The 26,530-nt window shown below is 46.7% G+C and overlaps 1 long non-coding RNA gene across 1 annotated transcript in view; it reads left to right on the plus strand.

The window, feature by feature from the left end:
* Positions 1-1,086: 1,086 nt before the first annotated feature.
* Positions 1,087-26,530, plus strand: part of LOC146187600 (uncharacterized) — a 105,006-nt gene continuing 79,562 nt past the window's right edge. The window contains exon 1 of the long non-coding RNA XR_014707138.1: positions 1,087-1,214. This is a non-coding gene — a long non-coding RNA (uncharacterized LOC146187600). The remainder of the gene's footprint in view (positions 1,215-26,530) is intronic.

Below are 26,530 nucleotides of genomic sequence, written 5' to 3' on the forward strand. Positions count from 1 at the left end.
TCGTATCACAACGAATATATTGCGGCCATCATCATTATGAGGGAGAAGAGGCACCTCCAAAAAATGAAAAAAAAAAAAAAATCTTATGAAGGACACTTAAGCTCCGCCTTTAAGGGTATGGCGCGATGGCGTAGGCTACCACCCGACGTATAAAGCCCCGCTTTAACCAAGCCGCATGAACGTGCCTGCGGGGCCTAGGGGTAACGTGAATGGGAGGGTAGGCTGATTCTCATATCACCCTCCCACATAGAAGGAGAGGCCCGTGTTGGGAGCTTCTGCCAAGCGTAATGTCAGGCAACCCGACCTCAATTCAGTACGTTGCCACGTGAATTGCCAGCTACCACATGTCAGCGCCATGATTGGGATTTTTTGCTCACAACGCCGATGCCAGATTTTCGGTGAACTGTGCCTTTAACGCTATCGTGTTACAAAATAAAGCTATATTACTATATTATAACGCGAGCTTAAACTTTTAAAGAAAACCTGTAGTCGATGGCTATTCGTGACCGCGGTATAGATTTACGTCTTTTTTTGTTGCGCAAATATGTCCTTTAGCACAAGGGATCTAAATATAAAGATGCAGGTCCGTGGCACCTATAAATGTCACCAACTCTAGGTGGTGGGGCCCATGTGTCTGTCGGAGCTACAGCGAGTAAGGACCAGTTCCGACAGCGTTGAGGTTAGAACTGACTCGTCTTTATTTTCGCCACTCGCGCTGCTGCTCCTGGCGCCCACTTCGTTCTTGTCCGGTGCCGCACCATGGCTCGCGACCTAGCGTGGCGCGAGGGGCGCTACATGTCCGTACTCTTGTATCATGTGTCCCAGTAGGTTGGTAAGTGTGGCTTCGAAGGTGTAGCTTGCGTGTCACCGAAAGTACAGCGAAAGTTGTTGTGCGTCTCGTCAGCCTAATTTGACAGGCAGAACTTCCGAACCACACTCGACAAAATGAGCGTTTTCTTGACGCCGTTGTCTCGTGCTTGTTCGTTTCTTGTGTTGCGAGAGCTGTTTGCGGGACACCTTGCTGCCATGCGCAGCTCTTTCGCGGGGTGAGTGGAAGGAGTGCCTTACGCTGCTTTCGGTGCCGCTGGTCAGGTGACCGCCCCTGCAGAGTATCTTGAGCCTCGATCATCGTCCACCCATTGTTGTCATCACAGGTAGGAGGCTCAGGCGCCATCACAGGCTGCGAAACTACTGCGAACGGGCTGCCCGCAAACGTAAGTATTCATTGCGCCTCCACACTCCTATAGAAACCGCAAAGTCGTGAAGAAATCGGCGCGGCGCGTAAGTGAAGCAGGGTTCTCGCCGAGCTTAGCGCATTGCGCGATATAGCGCATACGTGTACACTCGCCGAAAGTTGTCTACTTCTCGCAGCTCACGAGCTATAGCTGTTTGTAAAAGAAGCAAGAAAACAACAAATAATAGTTCGCGCTACGCCCTGACTCCTATTATAAGGTGAGGTAGGCATGTTTTGAAGCAGGTAATAAACTAAAAACTGCTTTTATATTCGTACAAGTAAATTTTTAGCCTAAGTTTCCAGTAGGGAAGGCGCGCTCGAACTCTGCATTGCTTCAAACCTTGATTCTCTATTTTATTTTTTCAGTTGATAATAACTATCATATATACTCCAGCTGGCTTCCGTCGTCTGCTTTCCCCTAAGAGCTGCTGCGGTGTATCTTACTGAGACGACACCTTTGCTGAGCAACTACACGGAAACTTTTAGTCTGGCTCGTGTTCGAACCTGCCATTCATCGTCAGCTCGCACGAAGCAGCGCATAAAAGGCGACACTGGCGTCTCGTTAAGGTGCACGGTGTAGACGCTGTGCCTCAATTTTTATTCAAAATCTCACCTGTGCATGAAGTGGCGCTTAGCGAATGGCTGTAAGCTGCGGCATTTAAGGGGGCGCTGAGCAGAAACAGAAGTAGACCTATATCTGTATATGTTATCACACTCTAACGAGAAAGACAGTATAATTTCATTCAAAAGGATGCTTTTGTAGCTTAGAAAAAGTAAAAAAAAAAATGGAATACAGGCATCACCATCATCAGTTCAATTTTCGAGCAAACTGCAGGGAACCGAGGCATTTTTTTTTTTTTTTTGTGCGCGATTTTCCTTAGGCTCACTTGACTCACATCAAAATAGGGTTCACAGAGCATATTCTTTTCGGCCTTCACTGCGGGGTTATAAATTGAGTAGTGAGAAAATTTTTAAGTTTTATTTTCTAGACAAAAATCTAGAGGGCACTTTGGACCGCTAAAATGCGATGAGGCGAAAGCCAATATAGCTCAGTGGATCGCAGCCCTCCACTACGGCACCTCTATCTCCCTCTCTTCTTACCTTACTCCTTTCCTTTACGGCGTGGTACATGTGTCCGCCGAGAATTGTGACAGATACTGAGCCTTTTCTATCCTGTTAATCAATTTCAAACGCCGCTGATGCCTACTGTACTAACGCCTCCTAGACATCTGGGTCTGCTTCTGATTCCTGCGTGGTGCGGCATTCGAAGAAGTGGCAAATGAAAGGCGCCGCACGGACGCCCGGCGGGGTCAGCTTCGTATATGCATGAATCGCCTGGTGACGTCATGACCTGTCGTGACGGCACATCGCGCGCCCCTTCTCGAACACAACCAGCATTTCATTGAACGCATCAAAGTTCACCGGCGTTCTATAATTCGTTTACAGGAAATGAAAGGCGCAGTATCTGTCACTCGACGGATCCCGCTATCATCCTCACGGTAGACAAAGGGAATAATGAAGAGCGTTTCACGACCCGGGGCGGGGCGCAGTTGGTACAGCGCTCGTCTGGGGATCCGGGTGATAGAGGTTCGATTCCCGGTGGAGACAAGGTTTATTAATGTATTTTTACTTCTCGCTCTCGAAAGCTTGACAGCCTCTGCCGACAGCTCCTGCTGACAACAATGAGAGCTTAACGGCGTTCGCCTTAATAAAAGCGTCTCTTCATGCCGGGTAAACGTTAACATATGTACACAGAACGGGCCATAGAGGAAAAAGACACATTAGGTGCTACGTGTGGCTCGAAAAAGTTCAGGATACTAAACGCACAGCAGGCACAGGACAGAGGGAAGCGACAACAGAGGGCGGCTCCCTCTGTTCTGTTCCTGCTGCACTTTTATTGTTACGATGTCTCATTAAGTGATCAACTCATCTGCCCTCGAAAGCGTTGATGCCTCCATTTTGCCGGCTCCCCTTTAGGTTCTTCGTTCGCTCACAATGCATTTGCTAATCGTTTAATCACAAATCCCGTAATGCGGGATTCTAATATTTCGCATAAGCTCATTAGCATACATCGTAAGCTACCACATTTTAATTCCCCACGACATAGAAACCGAATATTTAACCAGTCGGCACGAACGTTTTACTGTGACCTAGGTGCAGTGTATCTCACTGGGGGGCCAAGGCTCATGAAGGGCTGCATTCCGATCTCTCGGCCATGCCACGCGGTCTCGTAACGTACGTAGCACAACCTGACGACCACCGGCCAGATAAACTGCTATGATTTGTCGCTCCCAAAGCCGACGCCGTATTCTCCGGATAACGGGCCCTTTAACATCGTCCGTGTCCCTTTAAGTTGGTTTTAGATGGTGATACCAAGGAAAATGGTAGCGAGGCTGCATTTTTCTTTAGGTGCCTCTGAGGCGGCATTCCTGCGAAGAGGCCATGGGTACCTAGCTTCAGCGACTTATGAATAGCTCCACTGCTTAGGATGTAAGAACTCCGCGCGTGGTCAATACCATCCCCAGTAGAAATCGTGCGGCGAAGTGGCACCGAGACACTTTCACAATCGAGCCTCTCCAAGGGAACTCGGCCCCCGCCCTTCTTGTGAATTCAGTTTTCACTCTCGCTGCCACCCTGAGCGCCCTGCAGTTGCGCCCGCTTCGTGACGTCATCGGTTCGCTTTCTGCTGGTCTGATAAATGACTTATAACGCGCGTCCTGAATGCCAAGGGTATGGGCTGGCCGGTAAAAGCATGCCTTTTCTGTTGAGGACCCCTCCGAAAGCCCATTTTTAACCTTGGTATGGCAGCAGGCTCTTGCATAGGAGTTCAACGAGCAAGAAAAAAAAGGGAATAAAGAAAAGAAAGCTCTGAGCTTGAAAAGCGCCACGCAGAGTTAGGTATTCCTTCCAGCAATCCATTACGAAACAATTCGCAAACATATCACAAGCTATAGCGAATTCAAATCTATTTTTCTTGAAGCATTAACCTGTAAAAACCAGCGTTAAATCTCAAATATCAGAAGCAACCTGATTAATATCGTGACTACGTCACATATCAATGAGGCTGCGATTAGGGCTCGAGGATTTTTGCAATACATGGCTTTCAAAAATTGAGATCTTATTTGATCCTAGTGTAAATAGCCGGGCGTCACACAAGGCGGTAGTGACACACACGTAACGGTCACTCCGGGTGCTGCGAGTGCGTAAGAACATCCCCTTCCCCACAGTGTTCTTTTTTTTTTTTTTAGCTGAACTCACGTCTACTTGCGATAATGGATGTGGCTACAGGTCGTATTATAGACTCCGTCTTGCAGAACCTAGTTTTGAAATATGCTTAATTTTTGTGGCATGCATGTCTCTGTATTTTCTCTCATTGTAGCCTAACGTGATCACTTAGTATAAGTTTACGAGACTGGTCATTCCACCTGACAAGGAATGGAGAGAACTCTGCTTCACCGGCGGCATGTGTTATGTTGTGTTGGGTTTTATGGCGCATAAGCAACTAAGGCTATCATGCGCCAAGAGCAAGGTTAAAATGTTTAATGTTCGGAAAAGTGAAAACAAGTGTGTTGAAATTTACAGCTTGTTTAATAGTCTGCTTCTTTTAGGAAACTAAAAGCACTTGTTAAGTTTACTAATGCGCTTTCTCCTAAAAGCAAGCTCGGGTGGAATGGGATGGCATGGTTGACGAATAAGGTAAAATGCTTTTTCCGTACTGTCTCAAGTTTGGGTATGTAAATAGGATGTGGTTGACTGTGAGTATTTCTCCGCATTCTGCACAGGTAGGCTTATCATGTTTCATTAGTAGAAAGTTGTGTGTAAGATGTGTATGGCCAATACGGAGACGGCAGGCTATTACTTCCATTAAACGTGGATGCTGTGTGCATGATATCCATTCTTCTATTGTGGGTTTTACAAGGCGTAATTTATTATTTTCTGTGTTTTTTCCACACAGACTGCCACTTATCTTTCTGCTTACACTGTGTTCACTTCAGGCAGTCTTTATGCGGAATGTTGACTTTTTCAAACTTTTGTTGCGTCATTGCCGCCGATGTCTAAGTGGCTTGGAACCCAGCATAATGCTATGTTATGCCCTTGTGCTGTTATATTTGCTACATTGTGTACTATATTACCAAGTAATGGCATGGTTGCATTTTTGGAATTTAAAGCTGTAAGTATGCTCAGCGAATCTGTGTAAATAGCACCGTTCTCGATGTTCTTGCTTAGAAATTTTCTACAGCTTGCAGGACAGCATAGCATTCGGCTGCAAATATTGATGCACACTGAAAATTTCTGGTTACTTTTGGCCACCCTTCCACTACTACGCAACCAATATAGGAGTATGGGTTTTGAACCGTCAGTGTAATATTCGGTACAATTACTGTATTTTTCTTTGAGGGTACGATATTCTTGTATGATATGCTTTTTAGGTGTTTGGAGTTTACTGAACTGTGTTAGAGAAAAGTCACATACTGCGGGAAGGTTATACCACGGGTGAAGGGGGTTGCTGCTTTGAGCAACATCAGGGAGTGTATTTAATATACCGAGGTCCTGGCATATGCCTTCAAACCTTAGTATCAAAGGTCTAGTTCCTTGACGTTTATTGGTAAATATGATTCTGGAAGGACAACTAGTGACAATTGGGTAGCAAATGTGTTTTTTCTTTGTTTTTATTCTGAGAACGTATGCACACGTAAGGGCTTTTCTTCTGTTTTCCAATGAAGGCTCATTTGCCTCCACATAGAGGCTGACTACAGGGGACGTTCTGTGTACTCCCCATGACAGACGCAGACCAAGATTATGAACTGGATCTAACTGTTTTAAATATGATGGTCTTGCTGAACCATAGACTACAGATTCATAATCCAGACAGGAGCGCACCAGAGAACGGTAAATATGGAGGAGACATGCTCTATCTGAACCCCAACCTTTGCGCGACAGAACTTTAAAGATATTAATAGCTCGGCTAGCTTTAACTTTTAGGTGTTTTATATGCTGTAGGCATGTGAAGTTTTGTCAAATATTATACCTAAAAACTTATATTCCTGCTTTAGTGGAAGTACGGTGTCAGTTAAGCGAAGAGTAGGATCTGTCTGCAAGCCCCTCTTGAGCGAGGAGGGAACAGCAACTGTTTTCTGTGGGGAAAACCTGAATCCATTTTTGTCGGCCCAATTTCCAGGTTTGTTTAATGTGAATAGGATCTGTCTTTCACATGTTGTTAAGTTGGTTGATATGTATGCAATCTGTAGGTCGTCAACATAAACCGAGTACATAACTAACTTCGGAATTATTTTGGCTATGGAATTTATTTTTACTATGAAGAGTGTGGTACTAGAATACACCCCTGCGGTACTCCATTTTCCTGGATAAAGTTCTTTGAAAAGGTAGAGCCAAGACGTACTTGGAAGGTGCGGTTAGAAAGGAAGTCATTCAGGCAATTCAGCATCCTTCCACGGATGCCGAGATCGGATAGGTCTTTCAGGATGCCGAATCTCCAGGTGTTATCATATGCCTGCTCCATGTCGAAAAAGACAGCTAGACAGTGTTGTCTGTGGATGAACGCCTCACGGACTGTGTTTTGAAGTCAAACGAGGTGGTCCACTGCTGAACATGCTTTTCTGAAGCCGCTTTGGTGTACATCGAGAAGCTCACGGGATTCGAGAGTAAATATTAACCTCTTATTTACCACGCTTTCGAAACAATTAGCAAGGCAGCTCGTGAGAGCTATGAGTCTATAGCTGCTCGGAGAAGTTGGTGATTTTCCAGGCTTAAAGAATGGTACAATAACGGCTTTTTTCCAACCACCAGGAATGTTTCCCGATACCCATACTCTGTTATAAAAACTTAAAAATGCCTAGACAATGAGCGCTGAGAGATGGGTCAACATTTCGTAATGGATTTGATCCGGGCCGGGTGCAGTCTGTTTGCCAAGTGTGAATACTGTATAGATTTCTTTATGCGTAATTAATTTATTGTACGACTCGGTGAAGCCACCACTTGTAGGGAGTTTTTGTTTTTCGGCTGTGTTTTTGTATTTTAGAAATGAGTTTGAATAATGAACTGAGCTTGAAATACTTGAGAAGTGTTCACCTAGTATATTTGCCTGTTCTTCGATGATTGTTCGTGTGCCGGGGGCTGTGAGAAACGGGATTGTAAAAGGTGAGAAGCGGCCATTTAGTTTTGTAACTTGCTTCCACATTTTCTTAGGTGTGACGGAGCTGTTGATGGACGACAGATATATTTGCCATGACTCTTTTTCCGCGTTGCGGCGGATATATATCGCTCTCGAGCTTTTGCCTTTTTAAAATGTTTAGATTTTCATGGGTTGGTTATGTTCGGAATGTTCCCCATGCTTTATTTTGTCTTTTTTTCGCTTCCCTGCATTCTAGTCTATACCAAGACTTGTGATTTTTGCGTACTAATCCCGATGATAGTGGTATGGCTAAGAGTGCTGCAGCAATGATACAGGCAGTGAACATTTCATTTACTTCATAGATGCTCAGATTATCTGACTATATCTCAAGTCTCGCTTTGAATTTAAAAAGCGCCCAGTCGGCTAAATGAAGCTTCCATCGGCGTGGCTTTGTCAGAGTTAGTGATGGGGATGATGTCATGGTGATAATTACAGATAAATGGTCGCTTCCATATGGGTTGTCTAAGACGTCTCATTTAAAATCGTTAAAAACTGAAGGTGAACAGAAGCCTGAATCTAGACAACTCATTTTCTTAGTGCGTGGCGAGTAATAAGCATGTTTTCCTGCATTCGGCAGGCAGACATTATTACAGAGAATAAAATCTTCTAAAAGGTGGCCTCTGGTGTCAGTTTACTCACTACCCCAAAAAGGAGAGTTGCCATTAAAATCTCTACTAGAAAAATGGCTCCGGTAGCTATGTTATAAGGGGGATCCGGTAAAAACGACCCCGGAAAAAACGTCCGCGGAGCAAATGTACCCGGAAAAAATTTCACCGGGAGAAACGTCCCCGGTAAAAATGTCCCTACTGGCGAAGTAGGAAAAAATGTCCCCGAACAGGGCTGAAGTCTTGCGCTATAGGACGTAGACTGCTTTTCCCCGTGGAGAGCTGCAATGATGAATGATGCATGTTAACTTTATTACAGCGGTTTCACCTGTCGGCTTGTAATTGACCGCGAGAATCGAACTGATGCGGGCATTCATGACAAAAAAAAAATATGGCAGCGGTAAACCATTGACAGCGACTCGTCTTCACTTTGTTTGCGAGGAAAAGAGGAGCTGACTACAGGCTTCACCGGAGAAGCTTGGAGCAATGCTTTAATATGTCCGCGATGCATGACCGGTTGAGCCTCGTTCTGCTTATACTATCATCACCCTTATCACAATTCTACACCAGCATCAGAAGAACGGTTGAACCTCGTCACCAGAAGGTCTGGAAAGTAATTCTAGTGACGTCTTCTGCTTTGGCCGGTTCCCCGAGACTACCATACGCCGATCCGCTTGTACCTCTCTAAGTGGACAGTGTTACCAAACTTGCTTAACAGTGTTGCCAATGATTGCTTAACGAGCTGCGGAGCTCGAACCTCGCAACGTATAAAGAGCCAGATGGCTCTTTCACCATGCTTTTAAGCAGTTCTTGTAAACACTTCGGGCCCCCAGAGGACGCAGGTTCCAAATGATAATTACATTTAACTCAGAGCCAAGAAAGAATGGCCTAATTTTTTTTTTTTTTTTTGTCATGTGAGTTCCGGAAAAAAATTTTCTTTAGGGCCGGTTTTGGCCTTGGGGACGTTTTTTCCTAGTTACTGCTTCTTCAGGGGACGTTTTCTTCCGGGGGCGTTTTTTTTTTTTTTTCGGAGACGTTTTTAGCTACACCCGTTATAAGGTCTTCTAAGTCGTGAAGTGTTACTTTTAGGTGAGGCTACAGATATACAGTGCATATTATGATGGTTTTAAAATGGAGAATGGTTACCGCGGCGGCTTCATATTTGGTGTTAAGAGTGATTTCGCGAGTTGCGACCCCACTCTGAACTGCGATCGCGACCCCTCCAGAGAGCCTGTTTGTTTCTTCTCGGTCGCAGCGAAAAACTTTGTGTTTCTTTAAAATATTCTTGTGTCGTGATCCTAAGTTGATTTCTTGTAATCATAAAACGACTGGGGAAAATGAATTTAAAAGATCTATTATGTCAGTGTAATTTTTGGTGAGCCCACGACAATTCCAGTGTATCAGGAAGGCCATATTGAATTATGCGAATGTTGTTAAAACCTTAGGTTTCCATACTATCTGGCCCTGTTATGCGATTTCTCGTTTTTCTTTTCTAGATAGCTTTGCCGCCGCTGTAGCGGAGGCGAATAAGGGTTTGTTTCCATTGCCTGTTCACAGGCACTGGAAGTCCATGGTTACACCGCGGATGAATGAGTTTCAGGTTTTTGTTGGGAGGAAGCCTTGTGGGCTACCGACTGTGAGGCAGCTTTCGCTGTCCCTCTTTGGGGCGGGGATGGCCCTGCCTGAGGCTTTGCCTGGACATGGGCTTGTTCCTGTTGTGACGTGCCGCCCCCACGCGTCACTACATTAGAACAGTCTGGTTTGGGTGTGAATACGAAAGCTCCTTGTGTAATTTGGTAACGCTTTCGTGCTTCTTTGAATGTCATGTTTTCCTTTACCTTCAGGGTGATAATTTCTTTTTTTTTTTCCCGGACGGACATGACCGCGAGTATGCGGCGTGGTAACCTTCACAGTTTGCGCAACGCGGCGCAGCATCACACTCATCAGACTGGTGGTCATTTGCAGCACATTTAGCACACGTTTGTCAGCCACGGCAAGTCTGGGAGCCATGGACAAATTTTTGGCAGTTGAAACATCGTCGGGGATTGGGAATGTAGGTCGGATGTCTACTTTGATCTAACCTACTGCGATAGAATCTGGCTGATTGCTGGTGTAGAAGGTCAGAACTATGTGCTTCGTGGGTATCTCTTTGTTATCTTTTCGGATTTTGATCCGGTGCACAGCAATGACATTTTGTTCAGAGAGTCAATCGAGCATTTCTTCCTCAGTGAGCGATAGGAAATAATTTTCGGACATTACACCTTGGACAGTATTGAGAGATCTGTGAGCAGTGACACTTAGTGGAATGTCGCCAAACGTCACAAGTTTATGAAGGTTGAGTACTGATCTTTGGTTTGCAGTTCGAGCAGGAGATCCCCGCTGCTCAGCTTAGTTACTTTGTAATCGGGGCCTAGGATGTCTGTGAGGCACTTTGAAACTATGAATAGTGATATCAGACGAGCTTGTTTTCCAGTGTTTTCACCATGAACAACATGATATTTGATGAAACTTTCGTGTTTTCCGGGAAGAACTGATAAGCTGCTTCGGTCCGCCTCTTTTTACGAAGGCAATCATTCAGTTGAGAGGAGGAAGCCATGAAAATGGCTGTTTTTGGACCATGGTGCCAGCCACCCACCATAGAGCCCAACTAGGGGACAGGACAGGAGCTTGAAGAAAGCCCTGCCCACGCCAACTGTACACCATAACTATAACCCAATATGTGGCAACTCAGGTTAGCTACTCCACACAAGGTTAACCCTCGCCGCCAGGAAAAAATGAAAACAGTAAAAAGAGAGAGGACAGGACAGTTGTAAGAAAGGAGATAGCAAAGCGGAAGAGGAAGTTGAGGATAGTAAAAGGCGACTGCCGATTTCCCCCAGGTGAGTCAGCCCGGAGGTGCCGTCTATGGGAAGCGTGGACCAAAGTGGTGTGTTGCCTCCGCGGGGGGGCCTTAAAGGTCCAAACTCTCGGCATCGGCTCAACCACCAGGATCCCCTTTTCCCCAGACACGGCGATGCCACGCACGGCTAAACGTGGGTACTCGGGGTCCTTGGTGTCGCACAGTACACAGAAACACCTGCTTTAACAGGTGGCCCTTGCGGGGTTCACCGGCGGCATGGTCCTGTTGCTTAGTGGAGGGTATAGTCCGGGAGGAACAAAAGATAACTCAGCTGAAGTGGCCCCTTTCTAGTAGTCGCAACTCAACCCACCTTAGTCTGTGTTCCGCTGCACCGTTATTTCCACTTAATTCCTGCCTTCCTTCACAGGTTCTACCGAAGTTCGGGAACAATTTAGTAGAACCATCATGTACTCATGCAAAGAATAAACATCTGGAATTAACTCATGGCGGGAGGCATCATACACGTACATCGCGGAAGGCGAATGCAATGGTAATTCAAAAAGAAAAGTGTCAGCCCTCCTCGTATAGTTACAAGCAGTGACATCACTGAGAGGACCACTCTAGTCGAGAATTCCTCAGTGCGCCCGAAGCTTGTCTGGATCGAAACAGCTATACTTTCTTATCACTGGCGCACATTGACATATAGTTCTGCTAAATACTTAGGTTAACATCTCAATAGCTGCGGAGCCGATTTCGCCACTAGTCGAAGCGTTGCGACGTTTTCAGACGCGTACAGGGGTGAATTTGTTATATGATATGATTATTACAGCAGTAAGCTCTATTAGGTAGTGCATTAATGCCAAATACAGCGGGTAAATAGGCAAATGAAATCAACAGTGGATCTGCTGTGCATAAGCATGCTGTTCGAGCTTTCTTTCACGGACGTGATCTTCAGCGGGAAGCGCCTATATATTCTGGGTTGGGCGCGAACACGCTCACGCACGAACGCACGCACGTCCGCAAATGAAGAATGAAAATCTCGCGGGTTACAGCGCTTTTGAAACGACATGTCCGCAGTGATGAAAAGCGATCACAAAAAACTGCACTAGATTGAAATGCGCATCACGAAGGCGTCTCACTTCTTTGCGACTTTTAAAGAAGGAGTGCAGCAGCGTCTCAAAATGAAGGGGAGAAGTAAAAAAGAACTCAAAGGAGCGGAGCGCTTGATAAATGAAGTTCGAGCGGAGGTGCCGAGGAAACTTCAAACTCAGGCTAAAGGATTGGGAAACGTTTCAGAAACGTCTTATCGGCGCGTCTATTATTTATAAAGCTCACTCGATGCCGAAATAAGGCGCAGGGCCCATAGGCTAGAAAGCTGGGACGGAAGCTAGAAAGAACGAGAGAAGAGAGAACAGCGCAAAAAATAAGGTGAGAGACAACGTTTCCTAGACCTCTTATCGCTTTCCATTATTTATAAAAAGGTCGCCGCGATTCGTGCTCAGTATAAGACCGCACACAGACCTTGGCGCCGACCAGAAGCGAGATAAGAGTTTTTCATCGGGGCCTGGCCACTCTCAGAACCGTTCGTTTTTCAGTGCGCTTTACCACGTACCTTATGCCGTAAATGAGTAAAAGAAAACGCATAGACGACGAAATAAGGAGGGAACACGCTGCCTAGAAATTTCTTCTTTTTATTGCCACTTTTTTTTTTTCAGCTATCCGAGTGCTATTTCTCCTTACGTTCTACCTCTTCCCCCACCTTTCTCTATTTTTTTTCGCCCTTTGGAGCACCGCAGTAAAAAAAAAAAAAAAAAAAAAAAAAAAAAAAAAAAAAAAAACAATAGAAAAAAAGGAACTTAGAATTTCGACTTGCCGCCATCACCTACCCCTGCTCTCTTGATCAAGTTTACTGGTCTCGGGTTCAAACGCCCGTCGACATTCGTTGTCGTCAATCGAAGTTCACGGCTGCTAGAATGGAGCGTTTTCAAACCAGAAGCAGAAAAAGATCGCCTTAAGTGTATCAAAGCGCCAGAACTATGCGAAGAACGGAAGCAGGGAGTGAAAAGTTCAAAACAAGAAACGAGATTCTTGATCGTGGACACACCGAATGGAACAAGCTGGACGGAAGTCTATATAGAGCGGCTGAAAAGGAAGGGGAAAAAAAGGAGGGAGGGGGGTGCATGGGGATGAGGGACCGTAGTGCCTGCTGCCATCTATATGGGGGTTCGAACGAGTCGTGACAGAGCAGGCAAGCAGGAAGATGTAGAAGTGGGAGAAATAATCTAATGTAAAAAATACTTCCCGGCACACCGAAAAACCGCTTAAAGCTGAAACAGCGGTTTTAAGACGAAGAGAGAGAGAGAGAGAGCAGAGGGGTTGCGGGTGGAGTTGTAAGGATGTCCTGTGCGTGTGTATACGCGGAGTCGCGAAACGGACGTGTAGAGTGTTGAGAAGAGGGGGGCAAAGGGCGAGCGTTGAGTGATGCACGCGGTTCAACCGCGTCCTAAATATGGGTCCGTGGAAGAAAGACAAATTTCAAAGTAACGTGCTGCCCGCGCCCACCCATTCCTTGACAGGTCGCGGAACGGGAATTTCGCGAGAGTGAAGAGAAAGCGCCACTTCGCACACACACCACAGCCGTTCTCTGCGCGATTTGAGAGTCCAGATTTTGAAGAAAACAATAGCCACGCTTAAAAGGGAATGCAACGCACTCCAGATGTGTAAGGACAACGCGGAAGGCGCTGACCCCGGCAGAAAGGAGATTGCGGCAAAGAAAAGCGTAGGGTTTTGGTCTCCGCTTTCCGGACGTACTTTATCGAATTGTTGTCATGTAACGATTCTCAGCTCAATGGCAGTGTAACAGTATATTTACAAGCTTCGCTTCTTTGACCACGTTCCATAAGTCTCTTTGATGGCTCAGGTTTCAGCTGTGCGAACGAATGCATTTTTTTTTTGCTAGGAGTTAATCATACCAGGCGCAGTAACCTTTTACAAGTAATTAAACTGTGGTAGCCATTAATTTACCAAAATTCAAGCAAATATAGATTGCAAAACAAATTACAGCTCGTAAGAAGTGGTGACTACATTGCACTTCCGAAGAGTAATGCATTTACTTCCATATTACACGTTCCGCCAAAAAGCCGCCGCCGCGGTAGACGGCGGTGGGGAGAAATCCTGACTGGTCGACAGGGTCATGATGTCATAGCTACGTGACCCCATGATGCGGAAATTTCAAACACCCCATATTCAAAGAAAGCTAACGAATTGGCGGAAGGTCCCTGTGAAGCCAAAATTGGCGAGGGGGGGATCCAATGTCGCTATTTTAGAAAATATAAGAAATTCAGCGAAATGATTCTGTTGCCACTGAGTTCGACCACAGGCCCTCTGACCTCGGTTCGAACCCCATCAGCGACAATGCGTCGCGTAGTACATGCTAGGCATGTACGCAACGCACTGGCCACGAAACGTCGTTGAAACCAAGTGCGTTAGAGGGGCACGTAGTGAATGTGCTGTGGTGCGCATGACCCACTAACGTGTGTTTTGGATGCGCACTGATGTTACAGAAATAATAATTTTAAAGTTCAAATAGTTCGAACAAGAAAAAATGTTTTAAAATTCGCCGAATGAAAAGGCGGTGATAATGGCGCTATCGCGTCTACTCTTAAAACAAAGCTTAAGCGTCTTCCTGATTTTTCCTTAGTTTTCATGCGTGCAAAAAACCAACTCAAACTAAGTAAATGAAATCTCAAACACTCTCTACACGCGGCGAACAGATTCCTTCCCCAAATATCGTAGTGCCCATCTATTTCCCCTTCTCTCTCCTTTCCGATAGCACGATAAAAAACAACAGCAACTAAACGAGGAAACCAAAATCACGGCCAAATATCTGTCACTTTCAGTGCACCCAAGCTAAAAATTAGTCGCGAACCCAACGCCTTGCTACCTGGAACTGTCTCCACCGTTTCAAGCCTCCGATGAAGGCCTGTATCGCCTCGATCGTACCAGGCAATCGAGATGGTAACGTTCACGCCAAGCAGGTTACCACCTGTACCTCGCGCTTCTCGTGGCGACAAGTGGCACAAAGCAGCACTGTGCCCTTAGTGCCTCATGCACTCCTGACCAGTTTAAAATTCCGCTCTGGGCCATCTACCCGTTCTGCGCTCCAAGGACAGCGTTACAATTGCTGCTTCTGAGACACTCGCGATACGCGTACTCCCCATCGAATACTGAACAGAGGCCACCAGTGATCAGGGACTCAAGTTCCTACTCCTTTTACTTGCCGATACAGTACACTGGCCTCCGTTTACCAAGCGTCTTTCCTTCTATCAGGCACGAGAGACCGAGGCTTTTCCGCCAGATAGAGCAGTGGTGCTATTGAAAGTAATTCCGGAGGTAATTAAGAACTCATCGGCAAAATTGTTAAATTGTATTGTAAATTTCTAGCTGAAAAAAAGTAATACAATTATGATACTTTTATTAGAGTAATTTGATTACTGCCATGTATGAAGTTAACAACAAGATGTATTCTAGGAAAGCAGCAGCGAACCAATACAAACACGAGGGAGGAAGGGAGGAGACACAGCGCTGGGTCTCGTCTCTTCCTCCCTCTTGTTTGTTACAAAGGCTTCCTATAACATTCTGTACTGACCGTGGTCCCGTAAAATTTACTTCTGTTTCTTCCACGTTGTCAACGCGTTTGTTATCGCATTTTTTTTTTTTTTGTTGTATTTATTGTGTCCCCTTTTGGCGTCTCTCATAGCCTGCCGCTTTGAGACGTTAAGCGCCATGAACCAAACCAAAGCAATCAAACCATTTCGGCCAGTTTTACGGACGTTGTCGAGCGGATGCATGCGAAATATCTAGTGGACCACAGCGAATAAGGTAAAGTGCAAAGCTCGAGACGGCATCGCATCGGGCGTGAGACACACGTCGCGTGAGGTTGCGGCAAGTTTGCGTAAAAAGCAAAATGTTAGGACCCAACACCCGTGTGTTGCCTTTACGCTGGAACAAAATGTGCAACGACAGTCAAGATACGACAGCTGTACTCTCAACTTTGGCTCTGACAGCAAATAGATCGAACCAACGTGAAATTATTTACTTCTGCTCCAGAATGAAGTTAACTGTTATTCTACTGTGACAATTTAGAAGAACTATGTGGTAAGGAGGTTTCCCAAAAACTTAACTGCGCTTTATTACTGTCAGGGAACTGTGAAACTGCGGCGGCTGCTGTTATTTTCATTCTGAACTTTCGCGCTCCGTGGAGCAAACGAAATCCAAACAAACGGCAATATTTTTGCCTAGAAAATTTCCAACTGTGTATGCTGCAATCTCAAAGGAAGCAATCAATTAGGCAAGAGAGCATGAGAGAGAACAAAAGTGAAGAAGAGGTTAACCAGGGGATAAAAAATAAAGGACATTTACAGCCGACGATTGCGGCTTCTGTCGGAGCAGTGGATCACCCAGCACTCCAACTGAAGCCTTGATTGTCGTCGACTGGAACCTGCCAGGCACTGCCCGCTTCATGACGGCACGCAGTTTAGCGTGTCAGCAGGAGCTGTCGGCAGAGGCTCTCACGCTTTCGAGAGCGAGAGTTAAAAAATAAATTAATAAACCTTGTCCCCATCGGGAATCGAACCTCCATCCCTTGGATCTCCAGCCAAGAGCTTTAGCAGCTGCGCCACGCCCTTTATCTTATTTATTGCATGGTCTTGACACAATGCATTTTACGAAAACAAAATAAAAAAATCACTCGAATGCTATTTACATACGCTATTTACATATGACACACTAAAATTCACGCATACACAACAAAGGCTCTATCCTTGAGAGCCACGCGGGATGTTCTGCTGCAGCTTTCTGGATTGCCAAATAACTGTCCACGCTTTCCCGAAAATAAATTCTGGCAGGCCGTGCATCTTTATCGCAATGGTAACCCGCCATTCTTGAGCGCCATATACAGTAGAGGCCCATGAGCATAATTAAATCAAATGATACCCCATCCTCACTTTCTACGCATAAGTACCGAATGCCATGCGGGTCTAGCTACAAATCTGTCATTAGCGTTTTTGCAATACATCCCAAAAATATACTCCTTGCCAACAAGGTAAAAACGCCACGCCACGGATTTTTTTTTCAGCATGTTATTTATTACATGCCTTTAAATGCAAGAAAGAGCTATATACATTATTTACAAAGTAATCAGCATGTAGCCGAAAAGTCCAATTGAAACATACAACACATCATCATCATCATCATCAGCAGCAGCAGCAGCAGCAGCCTGACTATACCCACTGCAGGGCGAAGGCCTCTCCCATATTTCTCCACTTAACCCGGTTCTGTGCTAGCTGCATCCACTTGATTCCTGCGAACTTCTTAATCTCATCCGCCCACCTAACTTTCTGCCGTCCTCTGCTACGCTTTCCTTCCCTTGGAATCCAGTTGGTTACCCTAAGCAACCATCGGTTATCTTCTCTTCGCACTACATGTCCTGCCCATGTCCATTTCTTCTTCTCAATGTCCACTAGAATGTCGGTAACTTGAGTTATTTCTCTGACCCACTCTGCACGCTTCCTATCTCTTAATGTTACCCCTACCATTTTTCGTTCCATAGCCCTCTGGGTTGTCCTCAACTTAAGTAGAACTCTCTTGGTTAGCCTCCACGTTTCAGCGCCATAGGTGAGTACAGGTAAGATGCAATTGTTATATACTTTCCTCTTTAGCGATACCGGTAAGCTGCTAGACATAATCTGCGAGTGCTTGCCAAATGCGCTCCATCCCAATCTTATTCTTCTTGTTATTTCCTTTTCATGGTCCGGATCTGCGGTTACTACCTGTCCTAAGTAGACATATTCGCCTACTACTTCCAGTACTTCGCTACCTAATGTAAACTGCTGTTCCTTTCCGAGGCTGTTGAACATTACCTTAGACTTCTGCTTATTGATTTTCAAGCCTACCTTTTTACTTTTCCTGTCTAGGTCATAAATCATTCTTTTGTAGTTCATCTCCTGCGTTGCTTAGCAAGGCAATGTCATCAGCAAATCGCAGATTACTGAGGTATTCTCCATCTACCCTTATCCCTAACTGCTCCCATTCCAAGTCTCTGAATACTTCCTCTAAGCAAGCTGTGAATAGTACTGGGGAGATTGTGTCTCCTTACCTAAGACCTTTCCTTATGGGAATTTTGTTACTTTATGCAGAACTATGGTTGCTGTGCAGCCACTATATATACTGCCGCGAAACCTTCAAAACTGTGTTGGTTGTTTTTTAACAGCCGCCGGCATACAGGCTTATCACTCTGATTCTGGACTGCGTATCAGTTTCGTAATCTTTGTTAATGCTCGATGTCGCGAGTCACACCTTTATCAGTTTCGTTGTAGCGCAAGATGCACCGAGATCTGTCTCGAAGGTTCCGGCCACTCGGGTGCCTTTCCACACTGTTCCAGCCCGTGCTGGTAGCTGTTTGCGACGTTATCTATATTGTTATGTGCAGCCTTTAAATTGAGCCTTGACGAGTGTGACGGGCATTCTTTGTTCGACGATCGACCAGCACGTTTGTTTCTATCGCCGCCGCCGAGTTGCTTAGTTCTTTTGCGGGCGCAAGTCAGCCCAAATAAAGTTTCTTTATTGCAATCATCGACCCTTCATTTGTGTTGTCGACCTCGTCACCGCTATACGTGACATCTGGTGGAGGTGTTGCCTTTGATCCTTCAAGCGAAGACCCAAGCCGTGTTCCTGTTGCCCTGGAAGACCAGCCTACAGGTCACCGAGCCAGCCGCCGGTTTCAAGGCCTACAACTCGAACACGGTCTGCTGCCTGACCCCATTCGATCTCGGAAGGCATCGACGCTTACAATTGCCCAGCCTACAGCACCGGTTGTTTTCGTCCAACCCCGTGAGCCCCCCTGCTTCCATGGACGACCGGATGAAGATGCTGGAGACTGGATGGACCTTTTCGACCGTGTGGCAGAATTCAACGGCTGGAACGACGCTGCGAAACTCAGGCAGGTCTACTTTGTTCTTCAAGGACATGCCCGAGTTTGGTTCGAAAATCATGAGGCAGCTATGAAGGATTGGGAGATTTTCAAGGAAGCGTTTTTGACTGCCTTTTCAAGCGTCGTCCGAAAGGAAAGGGCCCAGGCCCTCCTTCAGTCAAGAGTTCAACTTCCTAACGAGCCTGTCGTGGCGTTCGTTGAAGAGATGAAGCGCCTCTTTCACCGCGCCGACCCTAACATGACTGAAGGTGAGAGAGTCAAATTTTCAATGCGAGGCGTCAAAGAATCGCTCTTTGCAAATCTTGTCCGAAATCCGCCAAAAACGGTGGCGGAATTTGAAACGGAAGAGTCTGCCATCGAGAAGACGTTGTATGCCCGGATGCGCCACAACGAGCGACCACTTCAGACAGACAACTCAAGCCACTACCCCAGCGCATCTGCAAGTGGAGAGAACCTTCGGGACCTCATCCAGGAGATCGTGCGAAGGAGCTCCGCCGATTGATGCCATCATCGCAACAACCCCAGGTGGCGACGCTCGCGGACGTCGTCCGTGAAGAAGTCCAGCTGGCGCTGGGCGTTCCTCAAGCGACGGCTGCGACTGTTCCAGCACAAGAGGCAACATCAATGAACTACGCTGGTGCATTGCGTCGCCCTGCGCCCCGACGTGATGACTTTCCGAGCCCTCGCCGCTACCGTCCTGTTCCTGAAAACCGCCCCTTGGCCCACGCCCGCCAAGCCTACCAACGACACCCAAACCCCAGGAAGTGCGACGCCTGGAGGACAGCAAACAACCGGCCATTATGCTTCCACTGCGGTGAGGCCGGCCAAATTCTGGGCCACTGCCCGTACCGACGAATCGATCTCCGCGGATTTGCAGTCGACGCTCCCCGACCACGCCCAGGTGAACGACCACAAGAAATTAACAACTATCTGCGTAGCGGTGAGATTGCGCCACCAAGCCGTCGGTTCAGATCTCCATCGCCGTACAGGGCCCGCTTTGCGTCGCCAGGCCGTACTTATGATGAGAGTATGCGCGGAAGGTCCCCAAGCCCGCGCAGGGGAAACTAAACAGAGCAACCTTTGGGAGGTGAGGTTGCTCAAAGGCGAAAAGACGAACATCCTGCGCCGCAGACGACCACTAACGACGACGCAGCCATTTCGCCGCCGCTCCACACGACGTCATCGACGACAACACGACCAGAGTGCAAGCAGACACCGCCGCCCAGCGAAGTAACAACGGTATGCCTCGGCCATGACCTGAAGAAACGACGGAGCCGAGATCGGACACTAAGGCCCACGTGCAATGCGAGGACGCGAACAAGTGACCTTGAAGTTGATATCGACGGTCGCAGAGTCACTGCCCTAGTAGACACCGGAGCTGACTATTCAGTCATTAGTGGACCGTTAGCCTCTCAGTTCAGAAAAGTTACCACCGCTTGGGATGGCCCGCTGATTCGCACCGCAGGTGGCAACCTGATTACTCCATTGGGACGATGCACTGCAAGGATAACCGTAAATGGGCGTACTTACCCCACCAGCTTTGTGGTCTTGCAGCAGTGCTCCCGCGACGTGATTTTAGGCATGGACTTCCTAAATGAACATAGGGCTATCATCGACCTGCGATCCAAGTTCATCAAGTTCTCTGCAGACAAAGCCATTCCTGCTACGACGACGTCGATGCAACACATACCTCTAAACGTCCTCGATGAAGAATTGACCGTCCCGCCCCGATCAAGCATCGCAGTCTGCGTAGGTAGCGCAAACATCGAAACCGCTGAAGGCATCGTCGAAGGAAATATCTAGTTGCTCTTAGAACGAGGTGTCGGCATCGCAAGAGGCATCACGAAATTCCGGAGAGGTGAAGCATAGGTTCTGGTAACAAACTTCACCGAAGAATACCGGCATCTCAACAAGGGCACGATGATCGCTTTTCTCGACGAATTAGCGGACCTCAAAGATGTATTCGCCCTCCACGACCAAACGCTGGAAGACGCACCGGACCTATACCGTCAGCCCACATTTGACATCAACCCGGCATTGACCCACAACAGGAAAGAACAAGACCTGGGACGCCATCTTGCCGTACGTGATCTTCGCTTATAACACGGCAGTCCAGGAGACGACCAGAGCGACCCCGTTTAAGCTTGTGTACGGCAGGGAGCCCACGACGACGCTCGACGCAATGCTGCCGCACGTAACCAGCGAAGACAACCTTGACGTCGCCTCCTACCTGCAGCGTGCAGAGGAAGCCCGACGACTCGCACGGCTGCGTATTAAAGACCAACAGCGCACCGACAGCCGACGATTTTACGACGACGCCACGCAGAGTACAATCCAGGAGACCAAGTGTGGGTTTGGACACCAGTTCGCCGTCGCGGATTAAGTGAAAAGTTGCGTCGATACTTTGGGCCATACAAAATCATTCGCCGCGTCGGACCACTGGACTATGAAGTCATTCCCGACGGAACGTCAGCATCACAACGGCAACGCGAACGCCCAGAAATTGTACATGTACGACTGAAGCCATATTACGCGCGTTAAAGAATCTGTGGTGTTTAAATTTTGCAGTGTTTATGTTTAAGTTTCTTTGTTTTGGAACATCGAGGCGATGTTTTTTTAAGGGGGGAGTAATGCCGCAACCTTCAAAACTGTGTTGGTTGTTTTTTAACAGCCGCCGGCATACAGGCTTATCACTCTGATTCTGGACTGCGTATCAGTTCCGTAATCTTTGTTAATGCTCGATGTCGCGAGTCACACCTTTATCAGTTTCGTTGTAGCGCAAGATGCGCCGAGATCTGTCTCGAAGGTTCCGGCCACTCGGGTGTCTTTCCACAATGTTCCAGCCCGTGCTGGTAGCTGTTTGCGACGTTATCTAGATTGTTCTGTGCAGCCTTTAAATTGAGCGTTGACGAGTGTGACGGGCATTCTTTGTTCGACGATCGACCAGCACGTTTGTTTCTATCGCCGCCGCCGAATTGCTTAGTTCTTTTGCGGGCGCTAGTCAGCCCAAATAAAGTTTCTTTATTGCAATCATCGACCCTTCATTTGTGTTGTCGACCTCGTCACCACTATACGTGACAATATCTTCCAGCACTTTCACGTACGGCTCGTCTACCCCCTGATTTCGCAATGCCTGCATCACCGCCGAGGTTTCAACTGAGTCAAATGCTTTTTCGTAATCAATGAATGCTATGTATAAGGGCTGGTTATATTCCGAGCATTTTTCTGTCACCTGATTGATGGTATGGATATGATTGATAGTAGAGTACCGTTTCCGAAACCCTGCTTGATCCTTTGCTTGATTGAAGTCTAAGGTTGTCCTGATTCTATTAGCGATTACCTTAGTAAATACCTTATACGTAACAGACAGTAAGCTGATTGGTCTGTAATTTTTAAGGTCCTTAGAGTCCCCTTTCTTATGAATGAGGATAATGTTTGCATTCTTCCATGGTTCCGGTACCGTCGATGACACCAGGCACTGCGTATACAAGGTGGCCAGTTTTTCTAACACGATATCCCCCCCGTCATTCAGCAAATCCGTAGTTATCTGATCCTCTCCAGCTGATTTCCCCCTTTTCATAGTTTCTAATGCTTTCTTGACCTCGTCCTTCGTCACTGGTGGAACGTCTGAATGTTTGTCCCTACCGCCAATATCATTACGGTCCTGACTACTTTGGCTACTGTAGAGATTTGTATAGAACTCCTCAGCTACTTTGACTATCTTATCCATATTCGTGATGACGTTGCCCGCCTTGTTCCTTATCGCATACATCTGGTTTTTGCCTATGCCCAATTTCTTCTTTACCGCTTTAAGGCTTCCCCCGTTCTTTACAGCATGCTCAATTTTCTCCATGTTATACTTCCTTATATCGGCCACCTTACGCTTATTGATTAGCTTTGATATCTCGGCCAATTCGATCCGGTCTGTTGGATTGGAACCTTTCATTCTCTGGCGTTTCTTAATCAAATCTTTCGTCTCCTTAGACAGCTTACCGGTATCCTCTCTAACTGTCCTACCGCCTACTTCTACCGCGCACTCAGTAATGATATCTCTGAAATTATTGTTCCTTGCTTCTAGGGTAATGTCGCCATCCTCGGTTAGAGCTGAATACTTATTCTGTAGCGAGATCCTGAACTCTTCTGCCCTCCCCCTCACCGCTAATTCGTTGATGGGTTTCTTTCTTACTAATCTGTTGGGTTCCTTCTTCAGATTTAGGCTAATTCGGGACCTCACCATCCTGTGGTCACAGCATCGCACTTTCCCGATTATCTCTACATCTTGCATAATGGCGGGGGTTGAACACATTATGAAGTCGATTTCATTTTTAGTCTCTCCGTTAGGACTTTTCCATGTCCATTTCCGGTTCTTCCGTTTGCTGAAGTAGGTATTCATGATTCGTAAGTTATTGCGCTCTGCAAACTCAACTAGTAACTCCCCCCTGCTATTCCTAGAACCAATGCCATAGCCACCTACTGCCTTGTTTCCTGCCTGTTTTTTCCCTACCTTGGCATTGAAATCGCCCATTAGTACAGTGTACTGCGTCTTTACTTTTCGCACTGCCGATTCTACATCTTCATAGAAGCTTTCAACTGCCTGGTCATCATAACTACATGTAGGTGCATAGGCCTGTACAACCTTCAGTTTATACCGCTTATTAAGCCTAATTACGATGCCTGCCACCCTCTCATTAATACTATAGAATCCATCGCTATTATCCGCTATATACTTATTGACAAGGAAACCTACTCATAGTTCTCGCCTCTCCGCTAAACCTCGATAACACAGTACATGCCCATCCTTCAGTACAGTATATGCCTCATTCGGCCTCCTAACCTCACTAAGCCCTATGACATCCCATTTCATGCCCTCTAGTTCCTGTAACAGCACTGCTAAGCTAGCTTCACTAGCTAGGGTTCTAGCATTAAACGTTGCCAGGGTCAGTTTCCAATGGCGGCCTGTCCAGCGTAGCCAGGCTTTCTTAGCACCCCCTGCTGCGTCACATGTCTGACCGCCGCCGTGGTCAGTTGTTCCGCAGCCGCTGGTGACTGAGGGCCGGGGTTGTATGGAGCTTATCATAGGAGGTTGCGGCCAATTACTGCACCAGGGTGGCCAACTCCTGTTCTGGTGAGGGAGTGCGTTGCCGGAGGTGTTCACCGGCATCAGGTCGCACCCCAAACCTGTTTATGCAATTCCATCGACACGCGGATTTTTTTTCTTTTTTTTTTATCCGGTGGGGAATTGCGCGGCACCGGGATTTGAGCCCCGGTCCTCTTGCATGCGAGGCGGGTGTTCTACCGCTACGCCACCGCTGCACATACAACACAACAGTACACAACTATAGAATACGACTTAGCACAGCTTCACTAAAACGGTGGCAACGAAAGACAACACATCAACAATGGCAGTCAATCCGGTTGATAGTCACTATCTTCGTGTCTCTAAGCTGGTGCACCATCTGGCCGAAATGAGTACTGGGGGAAACAAGAGGCTCACCATTCCAATCCAACATACGCGTTTTGCACAGGTTGTGCAGTCAAAGGAGGAAAATCATGTCAAAGGGTTCATGGTCTTGTTCGGTGGCCATTAAGCTACGCATACTGTGGAAATTCAAAATAAAGCCTTTCTTCAGTAGTCGTTGCAGAACGTCCCAAAATAATGTTGCATCTTTGCAGGCAATAAAACAGTGTTCAATGGTTTCAGATGTATCACATAGCCGACAATTAAAAGAAGAAACAAAAATATATTTCTTTTTTTGAAGGCACTTTACCAGGCGGAACTTCGGCATGAAGTTTAAAGAAAAACGTTTTAATAGAAGGCGAGATCGACCTTTTGCGTACCCTTTTTAACACATTATGCCCCATACAATTAGAATAGTGTGAACGATATAAGGGAGGCCGGAACGACATACATATCAATTCTTTGTATAAATTTTTCCCCAAAACAGAGAATAAGTACTCGTAAGAAAAGCGAACTGCCAGAAAACGCACTGAATCGTAAACTTCTTTCATAAAACCAAATAATAATGGCCGATCGGCAAAATTGGAAGAGATCAGTAAGTTGGGAAGAAGGTTCACAAAATTAGTTTGCAGGGATGCTCTGGCAATTGGATAGGAGCTATTACGGAAAAAGAAGAAACGAGCAACTAACTGTTTGACATAGAGATGTGTCAAACCTAGTCCTCCAGCAGAAACAGGCCTGAATAGATTATCTGGCAGCATAGTCTCAAAACTGGAGGATCATATGAACGACGCAAACGTTCGGTGAAAGGTTTGGATGTAATGCCTCGCGCAATAGAGTACCTGCCAAACATAATAAATTTTTGTGGCCAGAAACATGTTACAGGTCTCTGCTCGACCAAAAACTCATAGGCGGTGCGGAACAAAAGTCTGAGCATAGATTTTCTGTAAAAATACCTAATAGACCCAATTCCAATAGCTATCGCTAGCACCTCCTTTTTAAACAGCTCCGAAGCAGCAAATACTGGTATGACACCTGTAAAACACACTTGCAGTTGTGAGCGCATCCGAAAGGCAAACTCCTGGTCGTTTAAAATCGAAGAATTTAGCTTCCAAAGCTCCCACTGTGACCTAAATTTTAAGCAGTAAGTTCTCCTCAGCCGAGCAACCACCATACAATGATCTGAAAAGAAAAACAAAAAAACAGTACAGTAGATCACTGGAAACCAGCGAGGAAGAAACATAACTCCTGTCCGGGCGCACGTGGGACCTCCCCTGGATATGCGTGAATAGTGTAGTTGCATGACATGAGGCCCCTGTATCAATGAGTCCTGAGTCATCTATAGCACGCGACAACCCTTCACCACTTCTATCCCTGTGTGCACTAGGCACCGCACGATCATTTAGGCAACATACACAATTAAAGTCTCCCATTAACACAACATTCTTATCACAATCTAGGACGGCAGCCATGCCGTTAAACATGTAAACACGCTCAGCTGCACTATTGGACGCATAAATATTGATGTCTCCATGGCTTCCTGTGGAGCAAACAATCACAGCTTATTAGCCGCCCTCGGTTAGTAAGATAACTCAGAATAAGGCAGAGCTTTCACAAAAACAAGAAGCAACCCGCCCAAAAACCAACAGCACGCGTCACAATAACATTGTATTCAGACAAAAAGAGCCTTAGCGCCCTCCCTGTACCCTTCTCACTCTCAATTTCCGTTTCCTGGACGGCGACAAACTCAAGCCGCCCGCTGCTGATAAGTCGGCGAAGTTGTACCTGCTTCTGATGACACCTAAAGCCACGCAGATTCAGCGTTTAAAACACCAACTCCTCAGGCGTCGCCATAGTGACCACACAAGTGCTAACTAGACTTGCATTTGTCTTTCCGGAGACGGCGACGTCGTCTCCGGACCTCCGCCACGACTGCGGGAACGCGAACGTTGGCCTTCCGCTTGTGTTTGGACGTGCGCCGGCGGCGGCGATGCTTCACGGACCTCCGCCACGACTGCGGGAACGCGAACGTTGGCCTTCCGCTTGTGTTTGGACGTGCGCCGGCGGCGGCGATGCTTCACGCTTACCGGATCACCATCTTCACTCGAGTCAGTGCACAATGTGCCCGGCGCTTATGAAGATGCTCTTCAACAGGAAGGACGGCCTCAGTTGCAGGTAGAGTGGCCTGACCAGCAAGCTCTTTTTCAGCAT

The sequence above is a fragment of the Amblyomma maculatum genome, chromosome 5 (assembly GCF_055883805.1).
Source record: "Amblyomma maculatum isolate TAMU_Amacu chromosome 5, ASM5588380v1, whole genome shotgun sequence".
NCBI classification, from domain to species: Eukaryota; Metazoa; Arthropoda; class Arachnida; order Ixodida; family Ixodidae; genus Amblyomma; species Amblyomma maculatum.